General features: G+C 36.2%; 1 non-coding gene across 1 annotated transcript; it reads left to right on the top strand.

Moving 5' to 3' along the window:
* The first annotated feature begins 7,796 nt into the window (after nt 1-7,796).
* LOC128594991 (U6 spliceosomal RNA) lies at nt 7,797-7,903 on the top strand. The gene has a single exon (XR_008382687.1). It is a non-coding gene; the product is annotated as a U6 spliceosomal RNA (small nuclear RNA).
* Nucleotides 7,904-9,600: the final 1,697 nt, after the last annotated feature.

The following is a 9,600-nucleotide window of genomic DNA, read 5'->3' as shown; positions in this document are numbered from 1 at the left end:
TACCTCTCCCTCACTCACTAAACACCTATCAATCACTTATAATTTCACCATTGTGTAGTTTGCCTTTCCAGAATGTCATGTAACTGGAATCATACACACTGTCAGCTTTTCAGACTATTCTTAGCAATATGTGTTAAAGGCTCCCCCATGCCTTTTTGTGGCTTGATAACTTATGTCATTTCATGGCTGATTAATATTATATTCAATTCTCTATGGAATAAATGTATCACAGTTTGTTTACTCCTTCCTAAAAAAGGACAAATTGGTTGCTTCCTTTTAAAATTTGTAATTATGAATGAAGCTTCCAGAAGCATTTATGTGCAGGACTTTGTGTAGACACAAGTTTTCAAGTCAGTTGGTTAAATACTTAAGAGCATGATTACTGAATTGTATGACGTGACTATGACTTTGTAAAAAGAAACTGCCCTGTGTCTTTTGTCAACGTTTTGCATTCCTACCAGAAATTAATCAGAGTTTCTACTATTTCACATTCTTGCCAGCATTTAATATTTTGGGGTTTTCTTTTTATTTAGGCAACATAATAGACGCATAGTTGTACATTACGTTTTAATTTGAAATTTCCTGAAGACGAATAATATTGTGAATTTTTTATATGCTTATTTGCTATCTATGTAACATCACTGGTCAAGTATCTGTTCAGATCTTTTGTTGATATTAAAATTGGGTTGTTTGTTTCCTCTATTGAGTCATAATAGCTATTGCATATTTTAAATTCCTTTATCTGATATGTCTTCTGCAAATATTTGTTTCCTGATTGTGGCTTGTGATTTTTTATTTTCTTAACAGTATCTTTGTGGAGTAGAAGGTTTTAACTTTAATACATCCCAACCTGTATATTTTTTCTAACATGAATTATGCATTTAATGCTACAACTTATTAAAAAAAAACAAGGTCATATAGATTTTTTTCCTATGTTATCTTGTAGGAGTTTTAAGCTTTGCATTTAACATTTCGGTCTTGATTAGTTTTGAACTAAGTTTTTCAGAGAGGGTGAAAACTGTGACAAAATTTTCTTAACATGTGGACATCCAATTGTTCCAGTGACATTTGTTGAAATGTCTATTGTTTCTACACTGAATTGGCTAATTTTAAAAATATTATTTTGCTTTATCTGTGCAGATCTATTTCTGAGCTTTCTATTCTATTCTACTGACATGTTTATTTTTTTAATCAATATCATGCTATCTAGATTACTGTAGCTTTATAGTATGTCTTAAAGTTGGGCAATGTCACTCTTCCACTTTTGTTCTTCTTCAGTCTTGTATTGGTTATTCTATTTTTCTTCTTTGCCTTTGCATATGAACTTTACAATAAATTTGTCAATATCCTCAAAAAGCCTGTTGAGTTTCTGAATGGGACTATGATAAATGTACAAATCCAGTTGTGAAGAATTGACATCTTAGCAATACCAAGTCTAAGTCTTCTAGTCCATGACCATGGCATATCTCGTAAGTTATTTAAATAATCTTTGATTTTTTTCTTTAGAGTTTTGTAGTTGTCTTTCTTTATTATTTATTTATTTATTTGTTTGTTTTGAGTCAGAGTCTCACTTTGTCGCCCTCGGTAGAGTGCCGTGATGTCATAGCTCACAGCAACCTCAAACTTTTGGACTTGAGTGATTCTCTTGCCTCAGCCTCCCACATAGCTGGGACTACAGGTGTCCACCACAACGCCCTGCTACTTTTTTAAAGATGAGGTCTCACTCTAGCTCAGGCTGGTCTCCACTTCATGAGTTCAGGCGATCCACCCACTTCAGCCTCCCAGAGAGCTAGGATTATACGCATGAGCCACTGTGCCCAGTCCCAGTTGTCTGCGTTTAGATCCTGCACAAATTTTGTTACTTTTATAACAAAGTATTTCATTTGTATGCTAATATAATACAAATTGTATGACAGCTTAATTATTAATTCCAATTGTTCATTATTGGTGTAATAAGCAATTGACTTTTTAAAAATATATAAACCTCATATCCTGGGACCTGGCTATAACCACCAATTAGTTCCAAACATTTTTATCAGTTCTTTGGAATTCTCTATATAGATATCTATGTTACCTGTGAAAAGGCAGTTTCCCCTCTTTTTTTCCTAATATGTATATTATTGTATCAATTTATCAATCTTCTTGTAATAGTATATTTATCTATTTCTCTATGTATTTCTATCAATTGTGTTCACATATTGACATTCAATTTTTAGATATATGCAGATCAAGAATTGTTACATCTTCTTGAAAAATTGATCATTTTATGGCCCGGTGCCTGTGGCTCAAGTGGCTAAGGCGCCAGACACATATACCTGAGCTGGCAAGTTTGTATCCAGCCCAGCCCACCAAACAACAACAACGGCTGCAACCAAAAAATAGCCGGGCATTGTGGCAGGTGCCTATAGTCCCAGCTATTTAGGAGGCTGAGGCAGGCGAATTGTTTGAGTCTAGGAATTAGAGTTTGCTGTGAGCTGTGATGCCACGACACTCTACCCAGGGCAACAGCTTGAGGTTCTGTCTCAAAAAAAAAAAAAAAAAAATTGATCCTTTTATATACGTAGCATGAGTTTCTCATAGACAACATACAGTTACATTTCATTTTTTTTAACCACTGAGAGTTGTTGTCCATTAATCAGTCTATTGAGACCACACATATGTTCTACAAGATGATTGACAGTTCTGTTCCAAGAAACAGAGTGGAGGAAATGTACATGCTCTGTTATAAGATACCTACAGTAACTGTGAAATTATATAGTGTTACTATTTAGGGGGTAAAATTTCATTAGCTGTAAATGTGTTTTGCAAACTCCACAATCATAGCAATTGTTAAAAACATGCAATTGATATGCTAAGAAAAGAGAAAATATGAAATCAGTTAAGCTGAAAGTCAAAGAAGGCAAAAAAAGGCAAAGATAGAAGAGGAAAAAGGACTATTGAAGTGAATAGAAAACAACATGAAAATGTCAGATGTTAATCCAACTATGTATCAATATTCACTTGTAATTCCATTAATTTTCCTTTGCCAAATCCTATGTAGCTTTTAAGCAGGATATATGTGATGAGGATGTTTGATGCTTTACGAAAGCTTTTGTCATTGTTTGTACTTTTGCTCTAAGTAGCTTTCATTTTTCTGCATATGTATATGGGGGGGTTTCTTCTAATATGCTCTTCAAGATGTTAGCTGTGGCTGTGTGATACTAGGGTTCTCCATCCTTTGCACAAGAGCACTAAGACTGCATTTTTTCTTTAGCACTACATTTTTCTTTGGAACTGAGATTTTTCTGCTTTTAGAGAGTTTCACTCTTGATCTATCATTTTTTAATTGAAATGATTTCCCTATTTTGTTTTTTGATTCTTTTTCTCATCAACCAGAAGTTGTGATTTTTTTCTCCCTCAGCTTCCTGCACTGTTTCAGGTCATAGTAAAAGCAAGAAAATATTTGGAACTCTAGGATAGACACAGTTTTATAAAAGCAGATAATGGGGGAATTGTCTACAGTTACTGTACAGAAAATATTGATATATCCCTAGTAAGTACTCATAAAATAGTGAAACAGCCAGTTATGCTCCCTTATCGTATCCTGTATAATTATGCAAAATCGGAGTTTCTTAGAGCTAGAGCTTCATGTGAGCTCAAGATTATACTTCTTTCTCCTGTGGTGTCCTCAATATTTCCATCTGAGGATGAACCTTTATTCTCCCAAAAGGGACAAAGACTTGGCTCAAACTTATGAATACTCCTGTGTCAGTACTGACAGAATATTCTCTTCTACTTTCTAAACTACAAATGAGATTATCGGTGATATATCTGTAGTGATTTCTTATAACCCACAAATGTCCTCATATTTCTAGCTATCATTTTAGCATCTATAGCAGAAATAGGTCATACAGAAGGAGAGATTATTATTCCGTCGAAATTCAGCATTATCTGTAATCTGAAGTTACGGAAATGCCCATTTAGGCCTGTATGAAGTATCTTCTCAACTGTGTTGATTAACGCTCTTTACCTACATTTTTGGAAAAATCAAAGTAAGAAAATTGCATCTGTATTAGCAACTTTCTTGACCAAATCCAAAACCTTCCCTGCAAAATTAAGGTACATTTGTCTATTTCTTTCTTTCTAACTATAAATGTATCTATTCCTCATTTTATAAGAGGTTGAGTTTCTAGCACTATTGGTTGAATGCAAATATACTCGTTTGATTAGTGATGCTTTTGTATTTGAGCTACAACCCCAGAGATTTTACTTTTCTTCCCTATACCTAGTTCTCTTAGGCAGATACTTGGGTTTTGGCTTTCTTTTGTACACAGTAAACTTACGTTGGTCCAAGGTAAGCAGCAAACCCTATCTTGAACACTATGCTTTTTTTAAGTGACACTGTGCCTGAAAATTCACCAGTGGAGATAAAAATCTTTTGTTTGAGGTGCCTAATCAATTTCATATAAAATAGCTGCCTGCCTAGAAGCAGAAATGGATAAAGCTCATACTAGTCATTTATGTTTTGTTGTAAAAATATTACTTCTTTGGTGTTATTAAATTAGCTGTAGGTAAGCCTATGGAAGGGGCAAGATTGGCTATCTAATTATATTGCCAGGACTATATCTAAGTAAGTCTGAACTGACAGGTAAGAATAATATAATAGTTTGTAATTAAAAGATTGGACACAGAATTAGGTACATGGTTTCTAATATTCTTCATAGTCGTAACAAATCTAAACAGCTAGCTAAAATTAATGCAATTAAATGGGGTGGGGAAGAGAAGAAATGATCAGGTAAACATGGAACTTTCAGATAGCATTGTCATGGGTCCAGGACACTAAATATTCATAATATAGCTTCATTATTATGGGAGGAGAAAAATATAGGTCACAGAAGCAAAGATAGAAGCTCAGAAACATGAGAAGAGAAGAGCTAGAGGAGAAGTTGGAAGAAGTTTACTTCTTTTATGTTAACATGGAGGGACCTGGAACATACTCCCCTGAGTAAAGTATCTCAAGAATGAAGAAAAAATTATCCAATATACTCAGTATTTCTATGAAACCAACTTATATTTACTCACACTTTCTTATGAGAGATAGAACACAACTATAGCCCAGGATGAAGGAGAGAAGTGGAGTGGGAAGGGAGGGGAGAGGGGAGGCTTAAATGGCAGGCCACACCTATGGAGCATATTGCAAGGGTACAAGTCAAATCTGTGAAATGTAGAACATAAATGTCTTAATACAATAAGCAAGTAAATGAGGCAAAAGCTACGTTGATTGGTTTGATGTAAGCATGTCAGATTGTGTAAAAAAATCAACACGTTGTACCCCACATACACATAAATGTATTCATGATCTATGTGTGTATGACTTAATAAAAAAATAAAAATATATTTTATAGCAATATTAAGATAACAACAACAACAACAAAAGAGAAAGGTATGAAAGATGTGTTTGGCCTGGGGTCCCACCCCAGGCAACACGTATACCAGGGTATGTTACTCAGACATATTCTATGTATACCACTGATACAATACCAAGTTTGTTTACAATGGATTGGCAGTAGACTGGGACTGAATTTGCACTGGCTGAGTGGAAATGACAAAGGCGGAGCCCGTGACCGGCAGAGACCCAGGTGGGAACACAAGGTGATTGGGTATAAGAAGAGAGAAGGCTTGGGTGGCGCCTGTGGCTCAGTGGGTAAGGCGCCGGCCCCATATACCAAGGGTGGCGGGTTCAAACCCGGCCCTGGCCAAACTGCAACCAAAAAATAGCCGGGTGTTGTAGCAGGCGCATGTAGTCCCAGCTACTCGGGAGGCTGAGGCAAGAGAATCGCTTAAACCCAGGAGTTGGAGGTTGCTGTGAGCTGTGTGAGGCCACGGCACTCTACCGAGGGTCTCTACAAAAAAAAAAAAAGAAGAAGAAGAGAGAAGGCTGCTTAGTTTGAGAAGTCTTGGGAGGACCAAGGAGAAGAGGAAGAAAATAAAAGATAAAACAACCTTCCGCCCCACCCTCTGGTGCAAGTAAAACACAAGACAGTTATATTTTTAGGTTTTGTAACGGATCAGTCCTTCTCAAAGTAGAGAACATAACAAATATTTTGAAGCTGTTCTGGACTACTAAAAATTAAACTTCATTTAAGCTAACATGTATGTCAATGGATAAGAAAACATAGACTCAGAGAAATCAATGACTTACAGCATTTCTTAAAGTGTGGATTAACTGCCTTCACTCCCTGCCCTTTGGTGTTTCCTCTGTTACTCCAGGTTGGGTCTGACAGAGTTTAGGGAGTTTATTAGGGAGGCTTTTGAGAGCAATCACTAGAGATGGAAAAGGAAGGCAGCAGTGTTGGGCTGGGAGAGAAGTCAAGTTTCAGTGCTGTCTCAGTGGAAAACCCTAGAGGGGGTCTCTTAGATAAGATAATTATTCACAGCCATCCCATGATAGAAGGCAGAGCTTCATACTCCAAGATTGATTGATCCTTGAGCATCATTGGCCTGGAAAGGTAGAACAACCTTGGCTATGGGGTACTATTTATCTGAAGCAAGGTGGAAAGAGGCTAAGAGATTAAAGGTTATCAGCCCATGGTAATTTCACTTTGCTGGTAATAAGGTCTTCATTCTTGAAGGTGCATGGCTTGGGTGGCACATGACACCTTTGACTGTAGAGAACTTCTTCCTTTAATTAATAACGCAGGAGTAATGAAATAGTGACAGAGACAGAGTGCTCCATCTGGCAGGAATCATGGCTTCAAAATGGACAATAGCTAGACAATCATTTGAAAATGGTTCTGACATCAAGAAAATAGAAGATGTTGTTGGCACTGTCGAAGTCAGGATGTAGCAACTTGCAGATGGTGTGAGCTTCACTGCTGCAGTTTTATGGGTCACCATTTACTGAGATATACTTTATTCTAGATGGGCTGTGAGAAAGAACACTGAATTTGGAGGCTGGAGGCCATTGTCCTTTCCCTGTGTCTGTCATTATCTCACTGAATCAATTTCTTGCCCCTTGCAGTTCATTTCCTCATCTCTATAATAGGGTACTCAGATCTCTGCCTCTGCTTTTATCTCCATCAGAACTATAAGAATAAAGTAAACATTGATGTAAAAATGCTTTGTGACTTGAGGAAAATTGTATTAATATTTCCATGAAATCCTTTGAGATCATGCAGTTTGGCTCAATTAACAGTTCACATTGAGACCTTACTTTGAATTTCTCCTTTACTGTTTTGTTAATATTAACTTGACTGATTCTCACTCATCAATAATCATGGTAGGAATTATCTCTTAAATAGAGTTTTTGAAAATTTGTAGCTATTTGTAACAATACACATGTCTTTCTTATCCAGTTCATCTGAAAAATGTAAAAGCAACTAAAATATAATCTTTTGTTTAGCCTATCTCTCTCCCACAGAACAGTTTCTGTTTGCTCGTACAAAAGGACCATATACTTTCAACTTTATTAGATCATTAATTCTCAGCCTGAGTGAAGTTGTGGTGCCCTGATAAAACCTCGTACTATCATAAATATCAGAAAAATAGAAGCTGGATTCATGGATCTAACTCTTAATTTGTGACCTCCAAAAAGCTTTAGACCTCTTTTGTACCTCAATCTGACTTTTTCAAAAATATGAAATAACAAATTATACTAAAATTTAAGGATGAAGCATAATTACTAATGAAAATGACAAGCCATAGAAATAGGGCTTTTCACTAACATTGACAATACTGATACTACTAAAGTACTTTAAAAACTATCTTTCACAGAATTCAAATGTTAAACGTGTTTCTGTAGTCAAAAGGAAAATGAGGTGCTCGCTTCGGCAGCACATATACTAAAATTGGAACGATACAGAGAAGATTAGCATGGCCCCTGCGCAAGGATGACACGCAGATTCGTGAAGCGTTCCATATTTTTACAAGTAATAAAAAAAAAAAAGGAAAATGAGGTGTCATCTCTGGATATGTTTTATCAAACTTTGCAGAGATCTTTTAATCCTGTTTTCAAATTCTGCCAAGTGACATCTTTTACCGGTGACTTAAGTTCTCAATATTATTGCATTGACTTAGAATTGCTAAGTTCACTACTAAAGCAAAATAGCTACACAAGATTATCTTCATGAGAACCTCAAGACCGTTTAATGCTGAAAGTAGCTAATGATTTACCTTCTGAATAACAAGAAATAAGGCAAGTGAGTTTTATTGAAAGAAATTGGGAAGACCAGATTTGGGAATGTTACATTGAGCAGTTCTGCTCTAAAAAAGGATCAATGATATTTATGACATAAATTTCTGGTATTTATGATAGCACGAAGTTTTGTCAGGGCACCATAACTTCCCTCCGGCTAAATTTTAAAACAAATTCTGAAGACTTATCCCCCCAAAATACAAAATTTTGCTTAGGGTAGCTATTCCCTGTTTTGAGTAGATAGACATTTCACATTTTTGTTTTCCAAAAACATGGCCAGATTAGGTAGCAAGCAAGTTACTGAATTATGAAATCTGCATATTTCTGACATCTTCATATGCTCTTGTCATACATTAAAATTAGCAGTAAACCAAGAAGGCTATAAAAAGAGACTGTATAACTGTTGTGAGCTAGAGTGACCTTTTATCTGGGCTATGAATTGTTCTGCATAATGAGCCAGGCCTCATCTCTACCCAACTCCAAATCAGCCAGTGCTCTGCAGCTGTCTTGATGAATGAATGAGTACTGAAGACGTTGTTCCCTAAAGGGCAAAATGACAAGTTACTAAAGGGACCAGAAATTTTGCTTTGGACTCAGCTATTGATAATGATTAGGATGATTTCTCACTGATTAACCGGAGTGTTCCTTTGGGGCAAAAGATGTGTCTTATTTGTACTTACTTTTTAAGGGTGTTAATTAGTTTCTGTCTGGATGAAATTCTGAAAATCATGCAGTTCTTCAATTTCACGGAGGAAAGATTATCAGGATAGATGGAGAAGTAAAAATATTAGGAAGAACTCAGTGTCCTGAACTCATGAAAAACTTCCCTCTGGGATTCATCTCCGAAAATTGTAGTTCTGGGGGCCTTTCCTACAAGACTCAGCTGCCTCCTCCTTTCCTAATTCTCTCTGCCTGTACTTCTTTTCTTCTCCCAATTAACTTTGTTCCTACCTTTTCCTTTTTCTTATTTTTTCAGCCTCATGGTTTATTCTTTTTTTGGCATTAATCTTCTTCTTCACTCACCCCCTGTTTCAATTTATTAACTTCTGCGTGGATAGCTCCCATAGAGAATTTCTTTCTTTTTGTATCTACACGTAGCCATTTACATAATGAGGTTATAATATAACATTATTTCAAAATTAAGCATCCTTTTGGGGAAGACCACTCACTTTAGGCTAACCCAAAGCTCCATGGTAAACATATATGGCAGTCTATTGCTGTGAGACAAGAGTACATCACCTCTGGTTTCAGCACCTGCTGCCGGATGATCAGATCACATATTTCAAAGTATGTCTGCTTCCTTTAGAAGGTCACAGGGTGTGTCAAGGACACATAAAGCCGGATATTAGTTAAAATACTGAAAACAGATTTTATTCACTAACCATTGACAGTAGGGGAAAGAGTTGACCTCCATTCTGATTTGCAGA

Source organism: Nycticebus coucang, chromosome 9 (genome assembly GCF_027406575.1).
Source record: "Nycticebus coucang isolate mNycCou1 chromosome 9, mNycCou1.pri, whole genome shotgun sequence".
Lineage (NCBI taxonomy): Eukaryota > Metazoa > Chordata > Mammalia > Primates > Lorisidae > Nycticebus > Nycticebus coucang.
Note: the sequence above shows the minus strand (reverse complement) of the source record. Positions and strands in the feature narration are given on the sequence as shown.